The sequence below is a fragment of the Oncorhynchus keta genome, chromosome 6 (assembly GCF_023373465.1).
Source record: "Oncorhynchus keta strain PuntledgeMale-10-30-2019 chromosome 6, Oket_V2, whole genome shotgun sequence".
Taxonomy (NCBI): Eukaryota; Metazoa; Chordata; class Actinopteri; order Salmoniformes; family Salmonidae; genus Oncorhynchus; species Oncorhynchus keta.
The window spans coordinates 20400177-20425953 of record NC_068426.1 but is presented as its reverse complement, the minus strand read 5'-3'; the positions used below and the strand labels follow the sequence as shown (position 1 = coordinate 20425953).

The 25777-nt window shown below is 44.6% G+C and overlaps 1 protein-coding gene across 1 annotated transcript in view; it reads right to left on the bottom strand.

The window, feature by feature from the left end:
• The window catches only part of LOC118385215 (guanine nucleotide-binding protein G(z) subunit alpha), a 51195-nt gene that overhangs the window by 14358 nt on the left and 11060 nt on the right, over positions 1–25777 (bottom strand). The window lies entirely within an intron of this gene.

The following is a 25777-nucleotide window of genomic DNA, read 5'->3' as shown; positions in this document are numbered from 1 at the left end:
TACACACACGTGCATCCACACACACTCATTCACACACACAAAAGCAAACACAAAAGGTTTCCAGGGTGTGAAATGGAAACAGATCAAGATTAATGTCTCTCCCCCTATCCACTCTCATCTCACTCCCTTCTCCCCTGGCCTCTCACTCCCTTCTCCGTTGGCCTCTCTCCTACCTTCTCCCTTGGCATCTCTCCTACCTTCTCCCTTGGCATCTCTCCTACCTTCTCCCTTGGCATCTCTCCTACCTTCTCCCTTGGCATCTCTCCTACCTTCTCCCTTGGCATCTCTCCTACCTTCTCCCTTGGCATCTCTCCTACCTTCTCCCTTGGCATCTCTCCTGCGTCCCCCCTCCCCTCCCCTCCCTTCTCCCCTGGCCTCTCCTGTCTCCCTTGTTAAACTGATATAAGGGGTACTGTTTATTTACTATCACAGTGGAAAATAACTGCCTCAAGTCGACAGGTGCCCCTCACTATTTAATTCCACTGCAAAGCATGATCTGTGCTTTAACCTCCAGTTTGTGATCCTACAGGAGCACGGTTAAGAAAAACAGTCAATTCTCTCAGCTTTGGATATCTAGCCTACAAAAGAAAACAAACAGATTGCCTTCAAAAATGCTGTCTACAAAATGCTGAAAACATTTGCACAATTTTTATGGATTATTAACATTTGCTTACATTTTGAAATTCTAGTGTGAATACACTGCATGTAATGTGTTGAGATACTGCACATACATTACAGTGAAAGGGCTGCATTCAGTGCCCGGACAAGTTGAGAGTGAGCTTACGCCCATGGGACTCTGTGATAAATAGATGCACATTGTGACAGGACAGGCCGTATGGTATTGGCTGTGTAACAAATGTGAAATCACGCTGTGGCCTAGTTTTGTTGGCCAGACTACACTCCTCGGACCTGTCACAGAGCGAGAGAGAGAGAGAGAGAGACCACATTTCCCAAAGCTGTCAGTCAGTGAGGTCCAGACTGTCTGACACAGCAGAACAAAGACACAACAAAGCATCACACAACGCAAACAGAGAGAAGAGTATTGTTCTTCTGTTTCAGGCACCTGATTGCACCAGCTCTCAAAACGGCAGAGCCAGCCAAACCAGTTAGAAAGTTGCACATCACTGATTTTTCAGAGGCCATAAAAGGAGTTATTACAACTAACGGTGCAAGAGCTCGTTTCGTTCTAGTCGCCGTACTGCCTCCTCTGAGGTAATGTCTCTTCAGATAACTGGGCACTGGGCGGCAGGTAGCTTACAGGTTAAGAGTGTTGGGCCAGTAACCGAAAGATTGCTGGTTCAAAATCTATTTAAAAAAGATGAGCAAGGCACTTTAACCCTCATTGCTCCTGTAAGTCCCTCTGGATGAGAGCATCTGCTAAATTACTAAAACTTAAAAATGTAAAATAACTGCTGAGGAGGTGGTGTGATGTGTATTTTCTCATGATCATGCAACAATAACCCACATTTAATTCAGGCTCTTGTGAATGATATTACCCATGTCCCTCTGAATGTACAGAATGTCATACACTTGAAAATCAAATCAAAAATCAAATCAAATTGTATTTGTCACATGCGCCGAATACTAATAATTGCTCCTGTAAGGTCTAATTTCTTACAGGAGCAATTAGACCTTATAGTGAAATGCTTACTTACAAGCCCTTAACCAACAATACAGTTTTAAGAAATATAAGTATTAAGTAAAAATAGATAAGTAAAAACTTAACAAATAATTAAAGAGCAGCAGTAAAATAAGCGTAGCTATATACAGGGGGTACCGGTACAGAGTCAATGTGCGGGGGCACAGGTTAGTCGAGGTAATTGAGGTAATATGTACATGTAGATAGAGTTAAAGTGACTAGGCATTGATAATAACAGAGAGTAGCAGCAGCGTAAATGAAGGGGTGGGGGGGCAATGCAAATAGTCTGGGTAGCCGTTTGATTAGCTGTTCAGGAGTTTCATGGTTTGGGGGTAGAAGCCTTTTGGACCTAGACTTGGCACTCAGGTACCGCTCAATTTTTAGGGCCTTCCTCTGACACCGCCTGGTATAGAGGTCCTGGATGGAAGCTTAGCTCCAGTGATGTACTGGGCCGTACGCACTACCCTCTGTAGTGCCTTGCGGTCAGAGGCCGAGCAGTTGCCATACCAGGCAGTGATGCAACCATCGATGGTGCAGCTGTAGACATTTTTGAGGATCTGAGGACCCATGCCAAATCTTTTCAGTGTTCTAAGGGGGTATAGGCTTTGTTGTGCACTCTTCACGACTGTCTTGGTGTGTTTGGAGGGTGGTTGGGTTTATTTGTTCAGTTACATAAAGTGCATGCATTTCTAAAAGGTAAAACAGGTATGTATGAAAATACCCTCAAATAAAAGGAGACATTGTTCAGTTGACCAGTTAATTGTACATGTAGGCCACTGACTTGATGGCATGACAAGGTATGCATTATGCTAATGTGAATGCATAAACACCAGGGGAAGTATGAGGCGCGAGGTCGGTCGGCAGGCCTTCCATTCCAAACATGCAGCTAGTCAGGTATAAAATAGGCACACTGCAGCGCTTCCACTGCTCACGGAACTACAGAACTGCTTTCTGATACACAGAAGAGCACGTTTGCTCGCAAGGCATGTGTTAAGTGTCAGTATCACTTCACAAACATGATATCAGTCAAGTACAATAAACCTACCCTTTCAAATCCATATGAAACTGTAGTATTTGAAATGGTATAACTGGATGCACTTCAAACCCTATTACCCAGAGCACACGTCACCAGTTCACTGAATCAAGGACAGTAGTTTTGATGTGGAAAATAATGACTTTGTGTGCTGTAGTGAGGGTGTGTTCCTTTAAGAGTAAGAGAGAGGAGGGAGAGGGAGCGCTGAAGGGGCCGTGGAGAGAGGCCAGGCCAGACTCGTGTTTAATGGTGAGCACTGAGGTAATGTGATAGTCAGGGTGAGACCAACTCTGTCACTCTCTCACCTCTCCTTCACCGCTTGTTGCACACGGCACAATGGATTCCTCTGCCCGAGCTCTCCCAGTATTTCTAATTCACTGTGCCGCAAATAATTACAATATCTAATCATTACTATAAATTAGCACATGTACTGTACTGTAGTCAAGGTCTGTCACTGTTGTATAATGGGCTATTTCTCTCATGATAGTGGAAAGCACCAATTTGCCATCAGATACAGGTCAATCATATTAGATTGGCAGGTGATGTTAATCCTCAAACAATTGGGTAGTCTAAGATTCCTGGTTAACAGACATAATGCATGCACATGTCTATATTATATCCTCGTAGGCATATCTTAATTTGACCAGTTTCTCACAGCAGAAAAATAATCCTGCAACAACATGAATTATTAAGTGATAATAATAAATATACATTGTTGTAGGGGTTAGTACATTTTTGGTGAGGATAAATGAAATGAAACTTTTTAAACCTCTAATATACTACAATTTGCGTTTCCTGTTGCGCAGGAAATTGATCCCGGACAACAGAGTGATCAAATTAAAATAGTACATTTGTACAATATGTGTATACTCTGTAAAACCCATACATGCATGACATTGCATCAGCATGTGTACATGTTCAGATCAACACTCGAGGCAGAATACATCACGGCCGATTGGTGTGTTGCCGGTGTTTTTCCATTTGTTTGGCATGTGAATTTGTTGTCTGTTTAAAGCCTAATCTATGGCGCTTTTATTTTTTCATATCGTTTTGGGTTAGCGTTTGGATTAGCGTTTCCATTGTACTACACACCCTTAGTTACAAGTTAGCATCGTAGTTAGCCCCTGTGGCTGGGACCTCTCCAACCTGACCAGAGCTTGGATCCTACTAGCTAGCAGGCTAGCAGTGCAAGACTACCAGTGTTTTTATACATGACTAGGCCCAAATGCGATAGGTGCGAGATGATTTCCATGCAAGAATCAAGCAGCTATGAAAAGAGATTATCTGGTTGTTAGCTCAGCTGCGACAAAAGCAGAACCTGCTTTCAAACTTCACTGACCTAGCTGCATCCCAAGCAAATCGCATCTTGGACTTTAGTGCCTCCTACAGCCAGGATGCCAATGAATCGGGCAGCTTTGATCTGTTCCACTCCACCGGACAGATGGTAAGCTCAACTCCGCTGCCCAGGGGAGAGACTGGTCACTACCCAGGTGTCAGAAGTCGGGAGGGAGGCAGTCTGGCTGGCCTCCATCTATCCTGGAAGATCTGATCCGGCTATCAAACAGTTTTACCCCAGTGGAGGTGGACCTAACGGCCCTGGGAGACAGCTCTGATCCTGGAGAATTACCAACAGCCGGCCAGTGGCTAGAACCCCTGTCCATACCACCAGCCTACCGCGCCTCCCAATGCCATCCACTGCTGCAGGTGTGTGGAGTTAAGCTGGCCTAGCTCGAAGCCCCCACCCTCCCTGTCTGAGGCAGTCCAATTCCACCCCCCTTCTACTCCATCATGACCACCTTCATTGTCAGCACTCTGGCATCATTATAGAGAAAAATCAGAACTGATTGTTCTAAATAGTATTTGGTCTAGTTTCATGCCATAGCAACATTTGCAGTTTCCATACAGTTGAAGATAGTCTGCAATCGGTATGGATCAGGCGTCATGTAATTGGTTTGAAAATTACTTGACATACAGGACACAATGTTTTTTGCTGACAGTGTTATTTTAAATCAGGTTTCCTTGATATTATGAAAGGAAATACATTTTAAGTCCTGTCATTTTTATTGTCTATATAAACAATGTTGGTCTATCTGGTAAAAATTGTTACATGCAGATGTATTGTACTGTAGCTGTTTCGGCGCCGGGCAGGGTTTACACATACAAACACACTACACCAGTCCAAGTGAAGGGTTAAAACTGTTTATTACTAGCAGGCTTTGGCAGCATTCTTGATATACAAAACCCAAAACAAACAAAGTAAACACTTCGCCACCAGTGGAAGGTCCTCCAAGCTTTGTCTTTGGGGGTCCAATCCTTGTTGAAATCATAATTTCCTTCTTTAAAACCTCCTTCTCCACTGCATGCTCTGTCTCTCCAATAACCTCCTACTCCTTCACCTGCCGGGGTAAAAGAAAGAACTCAGGGCATGGTTAGGTAGAGGAACGGATTGGTTTCACCCGTCTGCAGTTTGGCTATGATTACTAGAGACAGGTGTGGCTGTTCTGCTGCAGTCTAGAGGTTTTCCCTGAGCTGTCTGTGGTCCTGCCTCTGGGGAATATTTCACATTGCTGTCCATGGTCCTGGCAGCCAAAAAACAAAGAAACCTCGCAGGCACATAACGTCCATCCACAACACAACCCCTGAAACCACTACATACCTTCCCCCTCAGCATTGACCCTGTGGTCAGAGTGGTCGAAGAAAACATGGCATGCATTCGATAAATGGCATCAACATTACCATGATCCGATAGTGGAAAGGATGGAGGCTGAGCAATCACCGGGTGATCCGGGCGTTAATGTCTTTATTCTGCTTCATCCAGGTAAGGGGAGCGTGATCTGTCATCAATAAAAACTTGCAGCCCTGAACATAATATTTCAAGGACTCCAGAGCTCATTTGATTGCCAAACACTCTTTTTCTACTGTTGCATATTTGGTTTCCCAGGGAATCAATTTACGGCTAATGTACAGTACATGGTATTCCTCTTCATTAACTTCCTGCGAGAGTACAGCTCCAATTCCAGTGTCCGATGCATCTGTCTGTATAACCAGAGGCTTCTAAAAATCTGGCGAATACAGGAGCAGTGCATAATGCAGTTTTCAGTTTCTGAAATGCCTCTTCGGCTGCAGGATTCCACTGTACCATGGCAGGTTGGGACTTCCGGGTCAAGTCACACAGGGTTCCTGAAATGTTTGCATAATCCTGGATGAAACGTCTAATAACCGGTTATTCCCAGGAACCGGTTATTCCCAGTTACTTATTCACTGGGCGAGGTCAATTCTGGATCGCAGTGACCTTCTTCTCTTGTGGTTTGATCAACCCTTGCCCTATGGAATAGCCCAGATACTTTGCTTCACTTAAACCCAGCATGCAATTCTTTGGGATGGCTTTGAGTCCTGCTTCCCAAAGGGCATGTATGACCGCTGTTAATCGGATTAGGTGTTCCTCCCATGTGTGGCTGTAGATTATCACATCATCCAGGTAGTCTGCAGCATACGATTGAGGTGGCCGCAGAATGCGGTTCATCAGCCTTTGAGACATGGAGGGGGCTTCATGAAGTCCAAAGGGCAGTGGCACATATTGGAACAGGCCGTCTGGAGTCGAGAATGCCGTCTTCTCACAATCTGCAGGGGTCAGAGGAACCTGCCAATGCCCCTTGGTTAGGTCAAGTGTACTAACGAACCGGGCATTTCCGCGTTTTTTTATCATCTCATCTATTCTCGGCATGGGATAAGCATCAAATTCCGAAATGACAATCAACTTACGGAAGTCATTACAGAATCGTACTGTACCATCTGGTTTCAACACCAGGTCTATTGGGCTGGACCACGCACTGTGTGACTCTTCAATGACTTCCAGCTCCAACAAATTCCCCACTTCTTTTATTGCAGCTCTCTTCGCTTCAGTCTATGTCATGGAAAGAGCAGGTGTTCCGGTAAGGTTTTCGATGAACCCTTATCCCCGGAGGCGTGAGGATGTCATTGTAGGATGTGATGGGCATGTCCTGGTAAGGACGAAAACACATCTTTATTTTTCATAACCAACAAACGTAACTCTGGGAAGGTGATACATCTCCGAGGGTAATATCTTCCAGCAGGTTCTCGGAAGAAGGGGAAGTGGCCGAAAGTACTGAAGTCTGTATGTTTGTTTACCTCCCCCCACCATGCTTCTTGACTTACCCACTTTTTTTAACAGGTTAATATGATACACCTGTTCTGGCTTCCTTCTCCCTGGCTGATGGATGAGGTAGTTCATAGGCCCCATTTTCTGCAGCACCTTGTAGGGACCCCGTCATGTGGCCAGGAATTTACATTCCGTCCTGGGTACTGACACCATAACCCGATCCCCTGGGGTAAACTCTCGGGGTTGAGCTGGACTGTGGTGATACACTCGACTCTTGGGCCTGCTGTAAAATGTTCCTTCACAATGTGCATTACACTGTTTATGCGTTCTCTCATTTCTTTTATATATTCTATGACAGTGTTGTGGGGGCTGGGCTGTTCCCAGTTCTCCTTCGTCACATTTAGCAATCCTCTGAGCCTGTGGGAAAACAATAGCTCAAATGGGGAAAAGCATGTGGATGCCTGGGGTACCTCTCTTGTGGCAAACACCAAAAACAGCAGCAGCTGATCTCAGTTTCGCCCATCCCGCTCCATGGTCCGTCTGAGCATAGATTTCATGGTTCTATTAAATCTCTCGACTAAGCCGTCGGTCTGGGGGATGTGCATGAAGTGTGTAGTTGTTTGATTTGAAGCAATTTACATACATATTTCATCACCTTGGACATGAACACCATACCTTGGTCCATCAGGATTTCACGGTGTTAACCTACTCGGGAGAACATCTGTAGCAGCTTTCTGGTGATGCTCTTGGTGTTGGCACTATGCAGGGGAATAGCTTTGGGATACCTGGTGGCATAATTCACCACGACCAGTATATGTTGAAAACCTTTTGCAGACCATGGTAAATGGTCCAGTTAAAGCCATAGAAATTATATCAAATGGTGTGTCCATCGCTGGCAACGGGATTAAGGGATTTCGTAAATCAGGAAGGGGTGAGGTTCTTTGACAGTCAGGACACCCCTGGCAATACCTTACCACATTCGCATACACCCACGGCAGAAGAAGTGTTGTAACACCCATTCTTGTGTTTTGTCTCTCTGTAAATGTCCTCCCATTAAGTGGCTATGGGCCAGGCTCAGCATTGTCTGCCGAAACGGGGTTGGAACCAACAGCTGCTCCACTGTGACGTAATTGGACTTCGTGACCTGGTATAAGAGATTGTTTCTCATGGAAAAATTAGGAAAAGTGAGTACATTAGCAGGATTTATATACCATCTATTACCTTGACATTCTATGTATTGTTTTCTGTAGCGTGGGGTCTTCCAGCTGAGCAGTACGAAACTTTCCTCTAAACTGTGTTAACACCGGAGGAAAAATCTCATTGGCATAAGAATTTCCAGGCCCCTCACCGTGCGCTTTTTCTTCCTCCTCTTCCACCATTTCTGGCCCATTGATCCCCACTCGGTTTCCTACCTCTTCGTCTTTCCTTCTCCTTCTTCTCCCAGGAGAAATTGAATACCGGCTACTGGAGTCGGGCAGGTAAGAACCAACTTGTTAATTTTCCTTTCATAGGTCAGGGAGTTCTTGTTCTTCTATTTAATTTTCAATGGAAAATGTAAATGGACCTGGTTATGCCCTATTACTGGCACAGCCATGTCATTTGTCCTGTAGTCTTTTACACAATTCTTGAAAATATGGACAGTCGCCACCCAGTAGCATGGGGTATGGTAGGTTTTCAATCAACTCTAGGTTACCTCTGAACCGCCCTCTGCTGGTGTTAATCTCTACATCTGCGGTTAGGTACGTTTTGGTGTCAGCATGTACACAGGTGATGTGCATGGTTGGAGCGGCAGTCCTCTGCAACTGGGTTAGTAGTGATGGCAATGCTCCCGGAATCTGGAAGAGCATCTACTTCTTTACCTTGGACCTGTATCTGACTGAGGTGCGGGGGATGGCAGTGGTATAGATAAGAAATGTCGACTTGCATGGGTTCCTCCTTCTTGGGACAGTTCCATGTGATGTGTCCTATTTCTCCACAGTGGTAGCACTTCCGGGTGTCGGTATCAATCCCTCTATTCCTAGCCCTTGCTTCAGGTTGTAAAAAAAAGGGTCCTTGCGCCCACATTCTCCAGACGCTCTATGGAGTCTGCAGTTGGAATGTCTTGCTCCTTCTTTGAGGCCTCCCTTTTCCTGGGTGTTTCTGTCCAGTCAGCTGGATTTGAGCAGTTCGTCAGTTGCTCGACATGGCTTTAAACAAGGTTCACCACTCCATCCGCTGTGGTGGGATTGCCCTGGCTGACAACCTTCTTCAGCTCGTAAGGTAAGCCCCGGATGTAGTGGTCAATCACTATACTTTCCATGATGACCCCAGTATAGAGGGTTGAGGGTTCTAGCCATTTTTTTGCTAGGTGGACCAGGTCAAACATCTGTGACCTGGGTGCCTTCTCGGGTTTATACGTGGAAGTATGGAACCGCTGTGCCCTCAAAGAGACAGTGACTCCTAACCGTACAAATATTTCCTTCTTAGTACGGTTGGGAAACCGCTACAGTATGCTATTGCCCCCACGGTTGACCAGGCTCTTTCGGAACTTCAATCTGCCTTAATTGCTTTGCAGAAAGCCTTTGTTGAACTGAAATTGGTGCTTAATGCAGGTAAAGCCAAGTATATGTTATTCTCAATATCACGTTAAAATGTACCTGATGATTTATGCATACGTACATTGGATGATGCCCTCATTGATCTTGTCTCTGCTTATAAATATCTGGACATCTGGGTGATGAAAAGCTATCTTTTAAAAGCTTATTGATGAGTTAGTTAAGAAATTAGGAATAAATATTTGCTTATTTTATAGGAATAGGTCATGCCTATTTCATTAAATAGCAGAAAACAAATCATTCAATCAACATCCATACCGGTTATAGACTATAGCGATGTTGTCTATATGAATGTAGCTACTGTACCACTGTATGGAAGCAATTGGACAGAGTTTATCACAGCGCACTAAGCTTTATTATGGGCGATTGTGTCAATAATGTATGTAAATGATCTCTTTTTCGTTATGTGTCGGACCCCAGTAAGACTGGCTGTCGCCATTGGCGTCGGCTAATGGGGATCCTAATAAATAAAATACATTCTGTATCAGAAAGTAGGCTGGCCTTCTTTGAAGTCTCTTTGAAGCGCTCCTGCATAAACTTCCGTCAAACATGACTCCGTTAACATACAGACGTACGAGATATCAGACCCGAGCTGTGTTCAAATACCCATACTATCTGTATACTGTATACTACATACTTAATGAGTATATACTACATACTTTATACTATTAGTTGATTTTAGTATACTGTAAACGAACGGCATCCTTTTAGTTGAGCGTACTAGCGCTATGCCTGTCTACCGGAGGTTGATGCTGTTGCTATGCACACTCTTGCTAGCTTGTTAGCATAAGAAATGACTTGCTAGACATCTTGCGAAGGGTGTACTGTTGACTAACCCCATTCTGTACAAATTTACGCAACTGCGATTTTTTAAATGAGGCTGCAATGAAAACGAATGGGACTGTAGCAACTGTGTTGGCATCAATCTGGGGTGTGAATTACGTTAGTTGTACAGCTGTGTGTGTTCATGTTTTTAGGGGGCCGATTTTGTATTTCGAAAGAGATCCATGTTAGGTGTTTAAGGTAGAGCAAACCTACTGTACTGTCCATTTTCCAACAGCCAGACTCATATGTTTTGAAATATACTGTACACTCTTTTATTTTACCTTTATTTAATTAGGCAAGTCAGATAAGAACAAATTCGATTTTACAATGACAGCCTAGGAACAGTGGGTTAACTGCCTTGGTCAGGGGCAGAATGACATATTTTTACCTCGTCAGCTTGGGGATTTGATCTAACAACCTTTCGGTTACTGGCCCAACGCTCTAAATAAGCAAAATACTGGTATACAGAAGTGCCGTTTTAAAATTCAGAAATACATCTATAGATGTGGAGTTTTAGATATGATAAACTGTAGACAGCAGTCCTGGGCAGCTTGATCTCTATGGTCCTGAGTGCATTCAGCATGCAGCCCCAGGTCCAGGGTTACCAGGCCTACCTATTATGCCACCAATTCATCTCTCCTGCCACTGAACAGGCCTGGCTTTGAGCAATAAATAGATTGTTATGTAAGTTCTGACAAAAAGTGCAATGGCATCTCTGTCTTATTAATGAATGCCGTTGTTATGTAAAGCAGCTCGACAGCAGTTACGTTCTGCAATATGCCCCATTCCCCCTTCACTCATGTCTACACATACGCATGCCCCCCTCTCCCCCTCAAACACGCATACCCCCCTCTCTCCCTCAGACATGCATACCCCCCTCACCCCAAACACACACATACGCCCCTCACACACTCATACCACCCTTTCCCCCTCACACCGCATACCCTCCTCGCATACCCTCCTCTTCCACTCACAACACATACCCCCTCTACCCTTTACACACGCAGACCCCCCCCGCCACACACGCATACACCCCGGGGGTAACCTCACAATGCATACCCCCCACAATGTATACACCCGTCTCCCTCTCACACATGCACACACACTCACACCCCAGGCCTCATCCCAACAATCAGTCACTGGTTACTTTACATCACGCTGAGGTTACCTCCCTTCCTCTCCCTCTCATTTCTCTCTCGCCCATTTCTCACTTTCTCTATCCCCCCCATCTCTCTCTCTCTCTCAATTAGTCTCTCTCCCTACAGCTCCTCCTCTTTATCCCATCTCTCTCTTTCCCTACATCTCTCCCTCTTTCTCCCACCTCTCTCTCTCCCTACATCTCCCCTCTTTCTCCCACCTCTCTCTCTCCCTTACATCTCCCCCTCTTTCTCCCATCTCGCTCTCGCTCTCTCTATCAGCCAACCCCATTCCACAAAGACTGTGTGAAATAGCACTCATATCATTTTGCACAATGCTTATGCTTTTAATGTTCCATTTATCAATTGGTCCATGGCAGTGCAGGCACAGTGCTTTGGGAGAGATGGAGGGTAGAAGGTTTACCCCCTGCCGGAGGCTAGGGTTCCTGTGGTGACAGAGCAGCCTGGTAGACTGGGGGTACTGAGGACACCAGACTCACTGGTCAGTCAGTTACCCTCCCTGACCTGGCTCCCCTGGTAGACATGGAGCCAATTGAGCTGAGCGACACATTTGCCTATAGAGTTTTCAACCATAATGAGAAATGCAGTGCAACCTAAATAGGTTGTGAGTAGGCTCACATGCGGTGCCAAGTTTAGCTTGGTGAACGAGATTATGGTAAAGAAAGGTGGGGGTGAAAGAAGAGCTGACCTGATGGGACTCCTGATCACTTACACCAATCAATGGTGTGCATGAGGCTGTCCAAACTGCCTTTGGCATTAATACAGCTGAATGTGGATCTGTGTGCAGTTATACTAAGAAATTAGATCCATGCTGCTTGACATGTAATTTTACCTCTTCTTCTTTGTCGTCATCGCCAAACTAAAAGTAGGATGCCAATTAGATTGTTTTAATATTGAATTAAAGTGATTGAATTAGACCACCTTAAAAGTAATAAATGTTGAGTCAAAATCATAGCATCTTTCTTTCTCTTAGGCTACCAAGAAACCAGAGGAGGCTGGTGGGTGGAGCTAGGTGGAGGGCTCATTGTAATGGTTGGAATGGAATAAATAGAATAGAGTCAAACATGTGGTTTCCATATGTTTGATACTATTCCATTTATTCCATTCCAACCATTACAATGAGCCCATCCTTCTATAGCTCCTCCCACCAGCCTCCTCTGCAAGAAACTCAAGGATCTGTCTTAGAGTGGACTAAATCTGGACCTAATATTCCTGTGAATTCTAGCTGGTTGGATGGGAGGGCTGCAGGTGAACGTGTCAATAGACAGACAAGGACACAGAGACAATGGCTTGCCAGCCTTGTGACCAACCAACTGATCAGTAAAACCATTATCAACAAACTAGTAATGCAATAAAAATTGTAAATCAAAACATTTACCATGAGACAGTTCTGGGCCTAAATCATTTATTTAGCCAACACAGGCCTTTTGTTCCAATAAATCATTTAGTGAACAATGGGATGAGGCCGTGCAATAATACTGAGCCACTTATGTGTTGTTAATTTACTTAGAAAAAGCAGGGCCCTGGAATTTCCTGTTCTGTAGAAAATTACTAATTTGTATTGAAGACACGAGTTTTAAATCTTTCTCGCACCAAGCTAGGGATTCTGAGGCACACTGTGACGTCTGACTGGTTGATGGGGTACACATGACTTAAATCAGCCATTTAATTGTTCCTGAGAACTTAGCTCAAAGCAAAGTACTCTGGGACTGGGAGGCAGAGGAAGAGAAATATAAAGTTAAGAGAAGGACAGATGGCGAGAGAAAGAGAGGGAGTGGATGAGGAGGGGTAAAGTTAGTAGCACTTAGCACTTATTTTAATAGGAGTGTTTACTATAGTTGTTTAGTGACGCATGTACGACATAGAATGGCAAATATTTACAATAATTTAACAATCCTAAAACTCACTCCTCCCACATCTATCTAAAGTACAGACTCTGTTCACTCAACTAGCTAACTTGCTTGCCAAATTACCATTAAGAAGTTAACCTATTACTTACACAAATGCAATTGAAACTGAGAAAATCCCACTAACCTTGCCAGACAGTAAGCAGTGGTCAAAGTTCTAGAGCCTGGGTGGGGAAAAACACCTTATCAGTGGACAAGTGGGTGGCCACTGTGTTTAAAGGTCCAAAAGGTCTGGATTATTAACAGCATAATGCTGCTCAGAATCATATTTAACAGTTGAGGGATTAACCTACAGTTTAATAACAGTGTAAATCGGTGTTTTAATAGTAGAAGTGCTGGATTCCGGGAACTTGAGCTAAACTGAAGTAGCTAGAAGAAGACAATACATATAGTCACAAAACTGGCAATTTAAATAATGATTAACAAACTGGTTGAGTAAAAAGTACAGATATTGACATTGTGGTGGAAACTCTCGATGATAAACTGAGGCAGCGAGAGTTACATGGCTGATACTGGAACACTGAGAAATCACTGTAATTATTAATGCATCGCCTGCATTGTGCTGCAAAATTCATTAACCGGAGATGATTGATTTACAGTATTTGGTTAAAGAACTAGAGGAGGAATGACCCATGACCAACCGAGACGTTCCAAGGCGTGAATCAATTTTAGGGTTTCATTAGCGCTGGATTTTATTATAAAAAATGAATTGAATTTGATCCAATAGATCGAAATGCTCACCCAAGAATGTGTTCAAATAGAGCTTTAAACTGAAGCAAAACCAAGCATACAAAACCAGCAGGCTCCTCTGCCGTCTAAAAACTCAGACCAGAACCAAAAAGTCAATATAATATCCCGCAGGCAGCAGAGAAACAGATCAATGTAAATCCACTACAGCCCTCCATCACAAGCAGACAGCACAATGTTCACCTGCCTCTGAAAATGATGACTGGCTTCGTATGTTGAGTAAATGTGGACATTAAGTGAAAATGCTTTGCATTCTGGAGACAATTGAAGTACACATTTTCCAACCTAGAAAATGGTCTGTCTCGCTGTAGTGAGTCACTGCCGGTGAGCTCGCTCGTACCGTCCTACGTCAGAACCATAGGAGATGTAGGTCGCAGACTGATTGATCTTCAGTGTTGCTTTATGCAAGATTGGGACTTTGGCCCAAATAGTTGTTGCTTCAATATGCTGGTTGGTTGGTGCTCTGACTGGTCCTGGTTTCCCTATAATGACCCAGACATGATTCCAGTTCATAATCCTACCTTCCTGTCCTTTGTCCTTGAGGAATGGAATGCTGCTAAAATAAATCAAACCTTGGAAACAGGCCTCTATATACAACGCATTATCAGACATTAGTGTGACTGTCAGATACCCAGTAGACTTGGAATTTGCCCAGATAGTACACTGAATCAAACTATACATTTAGATCACAAATGCCAAATGAGTCTTCAAAATCCCTAAAAATGAGTCCATCATCAGAACTCTGGGTCTGAGTTCTCTCTCCCACATGACAGTGAGAGGAAAGTGGGGAAGTGGAGAGGGGAGAGAGGGGGTTAGCAGATAACACCTTAACTACTCCAAGATGTGTCAGCTGACTTTCCCCCAGGATTACCCAGAATTCCTGTCATATGAGGTGAAGCTCAGGGCCTCTGACAGTCTCATTCTATTCTATATGGATAAATGGATCAGAGCTGCAACCAGATCTGGGCCCTTGTGTTCAATCAGCAAGTTCAAGTCATTTATTATAATCATTAATTTCCTAAGCCTCCTGGGGTGCATCAGAGGACACCCAGAAGTTTCTTCCTTCCAGACTCGTTCCAGAACTTTTAATTGGCCTCAGGAAATCCCAGGCATCCTCCCCTGTTCTGGGAGCTAGGTGTGGGATGTGTGGGATTGGGTCATAGTGAGAGCATTTACTCCCCTATTGGGGCTGCTGGGATAGGACTGCGGGCCAACTTCACAATTACTCTTTCCTGCCAGGGATAACGTCATCGAGGGAATATTATCATGAGAATTCTTCCTCTTACCTCCTTTTTTCTTCGACACTGTAACACTTAATCAAACATTTCTGTCATAACATGTTTACAGCACAGACTGTTGTCGTAAACTATTGTTACACTTAGAATTACAATGTAATTCATGTTTATGATTATCTTAAGTAGAGATTAAGAGGGAACATTCAAATAAAGTGTTACCAAACCCATAAAACTTGTCTCACCACACACATCCCAAATACGGACGCACACAGAAAGCACACAGTATTAAGTAATGCTTCCTCCGCCAGCACAATGACTAAGCTTCTTTCAAAAACCCACTGTATGCTGTGGTCTTTTACACAACACACACGTTACCAAGTGCCCTAATAATAGCTATTTAACTGAATGATTTGATAAATGTTTTGGTTTTCAACCCCGGCAATCATTCAGTTGTTTGAGAACATTTGTGCATGGGCCACTTACTGTCACGCCCTGGTCGAAGTATTTTGTGTTTTTCTTCATGTATTTGGTCAGGCCATGGTGTGACATGGGTTTTTGTATGTGGTGTGTAGCTTAGTGGGATTGTAGCTTAGTGGGATTGTAGCTTAGTGGGGTGTTCTAGGAGAGTCTATGGCTGTCTGAAGTGGTTCTCAATCAGAGGCAGGTGTTTATCGTTGTCTCTGATTGGGAGTCATATTTAGGCAGCCATATTCTTTGGTTGTATTGTGGGTGATTGTCCTGAGTGTCTTGATGTCCTTAGTCTGTGTTAGTTTGTACCAGTTAAGGCTGTTTCGGTTTTCACTACGTTTATTGTTTTGTAGAGTTTGTGTTTTGGATTCGTGTTACGTTGTGTAATTAAACATGGATCACAATATACGCGCTGCAGTTTGGTCCGACTCTCCTTCACCATTAGAAAACCGTGACACTTACAGTGTAGACTGAAGATCTGGCCTTGACCATTGTGTTTGTTCAACATTTGGTACACTCACTTACTCTTTTTCTGGGCCTGGGTATTTAACTAAGAGGTCTATGCTTGGATACCCTTCGGTACACTGCTTGTATGGCCGGTGCTGACAATGGCACGTTTGTGCACAGGCAGAGCAGTAAGCCAGCCTTCTCAAGAGAAAGGATGGTACAAGGTGGAGAGAGTCCAGCAAGCTGTGTGTATGTGTGTGTCTCAGTCTGTCTGATGAATGGAAAGGTACCGGACTCATGGAAGGGTGCTCTTATCCACAGAATGTCATAAAAAGACTAATGTTCCAGATGATCCATCTACATGGAGAGGCATCTCCCTCTTGTCCTCAGTCTAGAAAGTGTTCATGAAATGCTACCATGGCTTGTAGATACAGGCATTCTCTCTCCCTAACAAAAGGGATATATAGAAAGACAAGGCAAGAATGTGCTTGTTTTCTGCATAAAAACGGGAATTGATGACTTCAAGCATGAATCCACAAAGTTTTACACTGTGTTTTTGGCCTTTGGTACTTCATCACATAGTGTAATGATCAATGACCTTGAGGAAACACAATTGCCTCCAACTTATGTGGACATTATTTCTGATGTGTACAAAGCCTATCTTCTCCAAGGTGTGTGTGTGTGTGTGTGTGTGTGTGTGTGTGTGTGTAAAGGCTTTGATTTATTGTCAAACAGATAGAAAAGGGGTCTTAGAAAACATCTACTAGAAAAAAGTCTTAAATACTATCAGAAATACATTTAAACACAATGTTGAAGTAAAGACCCCTGCCAACTAATAACACTTATATTTAGTTAGAAAAATTATCCTATTCAGATTTCAATGTCCACAGACGTATGGCCTTCATTTGTCCCAGACATCGACGTACATGACTTGTTGCGGACTGAAACAAATCTGAACCAATCATAGATGTTTATGTTTAACAAGTTTGGACAGTACATTACAGTACAGTAGAGCACAGTAGAGTAGTACAGTAAAGAAAAGTAAAGTATACTTCAGTACACAGTTGAGTACACCACGGTTATTACATTCAACTAAAACTGAAACTAAAATGAAAACCAAATCATGAAAAAACAATTCAGTAAACTGAAATAAAATAATTAACAAATCTGTTTAAAAAAACTAAAACTATACCGAAACTATTATCCACCTAATTATTATTACTTTGATGTCCAAACTTGTTAAATATAGGCATCTATGATTGGTTCAGATTTGGTCCGGTATGGACCAACCGAATTTGGTGTTGTTTAATGTTGGATCTCATTCAAATAATAGCCAGTGTGTAAAATAATACCTACATATCCAAAGGAGGATATTGGATATTTCAACCTTTGTGTACCTATTTAGGATACAACACCATGAAGAGAATGACATTCATATCCAGAATTATGCATTTCTGTGTAGTACAGATCAGGGACCAATGATAAAATTCCATAACCGCAATTCTGTTACCGGGTGTAAATCCTCTTCACTTACTGTAGTTAAATAACCAAAATATATTTTTTTCAAATTCAAGGTGTAATGTCATAAATTTTTACACCCCATTCTTTTCTGAAGACATCCTTGAATCATAAGCAGCAGATACTTAACAGTTGTGGGAAAATGTGGTCACTTAAAAAAAGAGGGATATTTTACTGAAATTCATTGCATCTGCATAGTTCTTGCAACTGTTTTTGTAAAATGTTCTGTGTAAATTGTTAAAGGTAGTCATTGTGCAGATGTATGGTTTGTTAAACTTTGAAATCAATGTTTTTTGTTTGGCATACATTTTAAGTGAAAAATCTAAGTCTCAGTGCAATTCTGTTAGAGTGGAATTAATTGCCTTCTACTAACATGCACAAACACAGTTTCATATTGGTCATGTCAAAAATGCTGTTGTTGCAACAGACTGGAAACTGTGGGGGAACCGTCATTTTGTGTCTGCTGTAAGCCACGGTCAGTTACATCCTGCAGTTGGTGGTTTCATCATTGGGCCAGGATGAGGAAAATTCATCTGAATTATAATGTAGTTTCGAAAGTTCAAATCAGTCTGAATACTTGTTTAACTTCATCAAGCAGCATAACATAATTCACTCTGTTTCCTATATACTGGCATAATTGGAATGCATGAATACAAAGGTATCCTCATTAGCATACCCAGCTAGCACATTTGGTTCTTTGTAAGTTGTGGGAACATACGTTTTTGGTTTCCCATTGGTTCTGGGAATGAAGCAATTTCTGGGAACGTACATTTTTAGGTTGCAAGGAGGTTCTTAGAATGTTTATCTATGGTTCTGTAACAGCCGTTGGTGGAAGAAGGTGAGGACCAAAGCGCAGCGTGGTATGTGTTCGTCATTTATTAAATAGAACTGAACACTAAATTCAAAGTAACAAAAAGAACAACTGAAACAGCTCCGTCAGGTGCAAAACAGAAAACAGAAAGCAACTACCCACAAAACCCATGTGGGAAAGAGCTACCTAAGTATGGTTCTCAAATCAGAGTCAACGATAGACAGCTGTCCCTGATTTGAGAACCATACCCGGCCAAAAACAAAGAAATACAAAAATTTTGAAAAAGGAACATAGAATGCCCACCCTAGTCACACCCTGGCCTAACCAAAATAGAGAATAAAAGCCTCTCTATGGCCAGGGCGTGACAGTACCCCCCCTCAAAGGTGCGGACTCCGGCCGCAAAACCTGACTCTAAAGGGGAGGATCCGGGTGGGCCTTCCTTACGGCGGTGGCTCGGGTGCGGGACGTGGACCCCGCTCCACCTCAGTCTTGGCCCATTTTAGGTGGCGCCTCTGGAACGGGGACCCTCGCAGCGGGCCCTGGACTGAAGACTCTCGTAGAGGGCGCCACTGGACTGAGGGACGTCTCTGGACTGAGGGGTGCCTCTGGCGGCTCCGGACTGACGGGCGGCTCTGGCAGCTCCGGGCAGGAGGGCGGCTCTGGCAGCTCCGGGCAGGAGGGCGGCTCTGGCAGCTCTGGGCAGGAGGGCGGCTCTGGCAGCTCCGGGCAGGAGGGCGGCTCTGGCAGCTCCGGGCAGGAGGGCGGCTCTGGCAGCTCCGGGCAGGAGGGCGGCTCTGGCAGCTCCGGGCAGGAGGGAGACTCTGGCAGCTCCGGGCAGGAGGGAGACTCTGGCAGCTCCGGGCAGGAGGGAGACTCTGGCAGCTCCGGGCAGGAGGGAGACTCTGGCAGCTCCGGGCAGGAGGGAGACTCTGGCAGCTCCGGGCAGGAGGGAGACTCTGGCAGCTCCGGGCAGGAGGGAGACACAGGAGACCTGGTTCTGGGAACAGGCACAGGACTCACCAGGCCGGGGAGACATACAGGCGGCCTCTTCCTTGGCTGAGGCACTGGATACACAGGGCCGTGGAGGTGCACTGGCGGTCTCGACCGCATAGCTGGCCCCACCCATTCTGGCTGGATGCCAGCTTCCACCCGGCAAATGGAGGATGTTGGCACCGAGCACACCGGCCTGTGAATGCTCGGCCGAGACACAGTGCGCATCACCCCATAGCACGGGGCCTGATCAGTCACATGCTCGACCCGGTAAGCACGGGGAGTGGGCTCAGATCTCCAACCTGACTCTGCCACACTCCCCGTGTGCCCCCCAATTTTTGGGGGGGAGCTGCCTCTCTGGCTTCCTCGTCAGCTGTGTTCCCTTCTCCTGCTGCCTCTGCTCTCCTGGCTGCCTCCACCTGTTCCCATGTGAGGCGATCCTTTCCAGCCAGGATCTCCTCCCATGTGTAGGATCCCTTCCCGTCCATAATGTCCTCCCATGTCCATTCCTCCTTTTCTCCACGCTGCTTGGTCCGTTTGTGGTGGGTAGTTCTGTAACGGCCGTTGGTGGAAGAAGGTGAGGACCAAAGCGCAGCGTGGTACGTGTTCGTCATTTATTAAATAAAACTGAACACTAAATACAAAGTAACAAAAAGAACAACCGAAACATCTCCGTCAAGTGCAAAACATAAAACAGAAAGCAACTACCCACAAAACCCATGTGGGCAAGAGCTACATAAGTATGGTTCTCAATCAGAGACAACGATAGACAGCTGTCCCTGATTGAGAACCATACCCGGCCAAATACAAAGCAATACAAAAACATAGAAAAAGGAACATAGAATGCCCACCCTAGTCACACCCTGGCCTAACCAAAATAGAGAATAAAAGCCTCTCTATGGCCAGGGCGTGACAGGTTCCCTGAAGTTTTCCTGGGAGGTTTTATTGACATTCTGAAAATGGAAATTATAGGTTATTTGAAGGTAACTAAATAATGTTTCAATAACACTGCTAGCTTAGTTTGGGTTAACTGTTTTAAACTCCTAGCACAGACAGGACATATGGAAATTAATTTGCTTAGGCATTATTCATGCATAATGCTCCCGGAGGGGATGGCTGAGGTTTTACGGGCTCCTAACCAACCGTGGTGTGTTGTTTGTTTTTTTCGCATTGTTTGTAACTTATTTTGTACATAATGTTCCTGCTACCGTCTGTTATGACCGAAAAGAGCTTCTGGACATCAGACTCACCTCGAACTGGCCGAAGATTGTTGTCTTTAATGAATCCAACACAAAGCATATACTGCTTTCTCAAGACCAGGACCAAATCCCTGTCATTCGTGTGAATAAAAGATGGAGAAAACAGGGGGCGGAGGTCGGGGTGCCTTGTGAGAATTCGGAGGCGAGTGTGTAAACCACCACTACCATCAGTACTATTGGCCAATGTGCAATCATATGAAAAAAACTTGATGATCTACGATTAAGACTATCCTACCAAAAAGGACATTACAAACTGTAATATCTTATGTTTCACCGAGTTGTGGCTGAACGACGACACGGATAATATAGAGCTGGCTGTGTTTTCTGTGCATCGGCAGGACAGAACAGCTATGTCTGGTAAGACGATGGGCGGGGGTGTGTGTCTATTTGTCAATAAAAGCTGGTGCGCAATGTCGAATATTAAAGAAGTCTTGAAGTATTGCTCTTCTGACCACACTATCTAGAGTTCTCATCTATATTATTCGGAGCCGTCTATTTACCACCACAAACAGATGCTGGTACTAAGGCCGCACTCAACAAGCTGTATAAGGCCATAAGCAAACAAGGAAATGCTCATCCAGAATCGGCGCTCCTAGTGGCCAGGGACTTAAATGCAAGGAAACTTAAATCCATTTTACCTCATTTCTACCAGCATGTCACATGAGCAACCAGAGGGGAAAAAACTCTAGACCACCTTTACTCCACACACAGAGACAGATACAAAGCTCTACCCGCCATCCAATTGGCAAATCTGACCATTATTCTATTCTGCTGATTCCTGCTTACAAGAAAAAAATAAAACAGGAAGTACCCATGACTTGCTCAATACGGAAGTGGTCAGATGACGCGGATGCTACGCTGCAGGACTGTTTTGCTAGCACAGACTCAAATATGTTCCAGGATTCATCCAATTGCATTGACGAGATACCACCTCAGTCACCGGCTTAATCAATAGTGGCATTGACGACATTGTCCCCACAGTGACCATACGTACATATCCCAACCAGAAACCATGGATTATAGGCAACATCCACACCGAGCTAAAGACTAGAGCTGCTGCTTTCAAGGACACTAATCCGGACGCTTATAACAAATCCCGCAATGCCCTCAGACAAACCATCAAACAGGCAAAGCATCAATACAGGACTAAGATTGATTCCTACTACCCCGGGTCTGACGCTCATCAGATGTGGCAGAGCTTGCAAACTACTACGGACTACAAAAGGGAAACCCAGCCGTGAGCTGCCCAGTGACGCTAGCCTACCAGAGGAGCTAAATGCCTTTTATGCTTGATTTGAAGCAATCAACACTGAAGCATGCATGCAAACACCAGCTGTTACGGATGACTGTGTGATCACAATCTCCATAGCCAATGTGAGCAAGACCTTTAAACAGGTCAACATTCACAAAGCCATGGGGCCAGAAGGATTACCAGGACTTGTAGTCAAAGCATGCGCGGACCAACTGGCAAGTGTCTTCACTGACATTTTCAACCTCTCCCTGACCGAGTCTTTAATACCTACATGTTTCAAGCAGGCCACCATAGTCCCTGTGCCCAAAAAGCAAAGGTGACCTGCCTAAATGATTACCGCCCCGTAGCACTCACGTCGGTGGCCATGAAGGGCTTTGAAAGGCTGGTCATGGCTCACATCAACACCATCATCCCAGAAACCCTAGACCCACTCCAATTCGCATATGGCACCAACAGATTCACAGGTGACACAATCTCAAATCGCACTCAACACTTCCCGTTCCCACCTGGACAAAAGGAACACCTATGTGAGAATGCTGTTCATCGACTACAGCTCAGCATTCAACACCATAGTGCCCACAAAGCTCATCACTAAGCTAAGGACCCTGGGACAAACCCCTCCCTCAGCAACTGGATCCTGGATTTCATGACGGGCTATCCCCAGGTTGTAAGGGTAGGCAACAACAGATCTGCCATGCTGATCCTCAACACTGGGGCCCCTCAGGGGTGTGTGCTTAGTCCCCCCCTGTACTCCCTGTTCACCCATGACTGCGTGGCCAAGCACGATGTAAAGGCCGACGCTGTAGTAGAGAAGCAGGTACGGGTAGTCAAACATTTAATCGGAACAGACATGGAACAGGACAGGAACAGCGTCAGCACATGGGTATACAACGACATATGACAGTCAATGCTGAAGTGGGAAACAGAACGAGGGAACAGACAGATATAGGAGAGGTAATGACAGAGGTGAGTGAGTCCAGGTGAGTCCAATAGTCACTGATGCATGTGACGGGGCTAGGCAGGTGTGCGTAATGATGGTGGCAGTAGTGCATCATTCTGGGGAGCCTGACACCCTCGAGCACCCGGGGGGAAGAGCGGGAGCAGGCGTGACAGTATCCCCCACACCCCCTCCCCCCTCTAGGGGCGCCACCCGATGTCCCACCTGGGTGAGCCTGACGGGCTGCACAAGGCACAGGCGCTAGACCAGCTGGGCGTAAAAACCTGCCGATCCGGCTGAGGCCTGACGTGGGATGGACGCCTTCAGAGCCAACCGGGACAAGAAACCTCTCGAGCCAGCTAGGGCAAGACAGCCCGACGAGCTGGTTTAGGCACCCTCGTTTCAATCGGTGGCGGCCCCCGGACAACGACGTCACCGCCAAACGGAAAGCCAGCATTCCCGATGCTTCATTTGGTGGCTTCAGCTTTCTGTAAGTGCCGACACTGGAGTAGAGAAGCAGGTAGTGTCAAACATTTAATTGGAACAAACAAGGAACAAGACAGGAACAGCGTCAGCACAAGGGTAAACAAGGACATATGAAAATCAATGCTGAAGTGGGGAACAGAGAGGGGAAACAGACAGATATAGGAGAGGTAAAGTCCAGGGGAGTCCAATAATCACTGATGCACGTGACAGAGGAAGGCAAATGTGCATAATGATGGTGGCAGGAGTGCATAATGCTGGGGTGCCTGGCGTCCTCGAGCTCCAGTGGGGGAACAGCGGGAGCAGGCGTGACACATGACTCCAACACCATCATTAAGTTTGCTGACGACACAACAGTTGTACGCCTGATCACCGACAAAGATGAGACAGCCTATAGGGAGGAGGTCAGAGACCTGGCAGTGTGGTGCCAGGACAACAACCTCTCCCTCAACATGATCAAGACAAATTAGTTGATCGTGGACTGTAGGAAAAGGAGGGCCAGACAAGCCCCCATTAAAATTTACGGGGCTGTAGTGGAGCTGTTCGAGAGTTTCAAGTTCCTTGGTGTTCACATCACCAACAAACTATTATGGTCCAAACACACCAAGGCAGTTGTGAAGAGGGCACAACAACACTTTTTACCCCTCAGGAGACTGAAAAGATTTGGCATGGGTCCACAGATTCTCAAAAAGTTCTACAGCTGCAACAGAGAGCATCCTGACCGGTTGCATCACCGCCTGGTACGGCAACTACTCTGCATCTGACCGTAGGCGCAACAGAGGGTAGTGCGTATGGCCCAGTACAAGCTTCCAGCCGTCCAGGACCTATATATTAGGCGGTAGAGGTCGACCGATTATGATTTTTCAACGCCGATACCAATTATTGGATGACCAAAAAAAAGCAGATACCGATTAATCAGCCAATTCTTTTTATTTATTTGTAATAATGACAATTACAACAATACTGAATGAACACTTATTTTAACTTAATATAATATATCAATAAAATCAATTTAGCCTCAAATAAATAATGAAACATGTTCAATTTGGTTTAAATACTGCAAAAACTAAGTGTTGGAGAAGAAAGTAAAAGTGCAATATGTGCCATGTAAAAAAGCTAACATTTAAGTTCCTTGCTCAGAACATGAGAACATATGAAAGCTGGTGGTTCCTTTTAACATGAGTCTTCAATATTCCCAGGTAAGAAGTTTTAGGTTGTAGTTATTATAGGAATTATAGGACTATTTCTCTCCATACCATTTGTATTTCATATACCTTTGACAATTGGATGTTCTTATAGGCACTTTAGTATTGCTAGTGTAACAGTATAGCTTCCGTCCCTCTCCTCGCCCCTACATGGGCTCGAACCAGGAACACATCGACAACAGCCACCCTCGAAGCATCGTTACCCATCACTCCACAAGAACTGCGGCTCAGGGGGAACAACTACTCCAAGTCTCAGAGCGAGTGACATCACCGATTGAAATGCTATTAGCGCACACCCCGCTAACTAGCTAGACATTTCACCGAGGTTACACCAGGCTTGAAGTCATAAACAGCTCAATGCTGGAAGCATTGCGAAGAGCTGCTGGCAAAATGCACGAAAGTGCTGTTTGAATGAATGCTTACGAGATTGCTGCTGCCTACCATCTCTCAGTCAAACTGCTCTATCAAATATCAAACCATAGACTTAATTATAACATAATAAACACACAGAAATACAAGCCTTTGGTCATTAATATGGTCGAATCCAGAAACTATCATTTCGAAAAAACAAAACATTTATTATTTCAGTGAAATACAGAACTGTTCGGCATTTTATCTAACGGTTGGCATCCCTAAGTCTAAATAGTGCTGTTACATTGTACAACCTTCAAATGTTATGTCATAATTACGTAAAATTCTGGCAAATTTGTTCGCAACGAGCCAGGCGGCCCAATCTGTTGCATATACCCCGACTCTGCGTGCAATGAATGCAAGAGAAGTGACACAATTTCACCTGGTTAATATTGCCTGCTAACCTGGATTTCTTTTAGCTAAATATGCAGGTTAAAAATATATACTTCTGTGTATTAATTTTAAGAAAGGCATTGATGTTTATGGTAAGGTACAGTCGTGCAACGATTGTGCTTTTTTTTTCGCAAATGCACTTTTGTCAAGTCATCCTGTTTGGCGAAGTTGGCTGTCTTTGTTAGGAAGAAATTGTCTTCACACAGTTCGCAACGAGCCAGGCAGCCCAAACTGCTGCATATACCCTGTTGCAAGAGAAGTGACACAATTGACCTATTTAAAAGAAATTCATGTTAGCAGGAAATATTAACTAAATATGCAGGTTTAAAAATATACAATTGTTTAT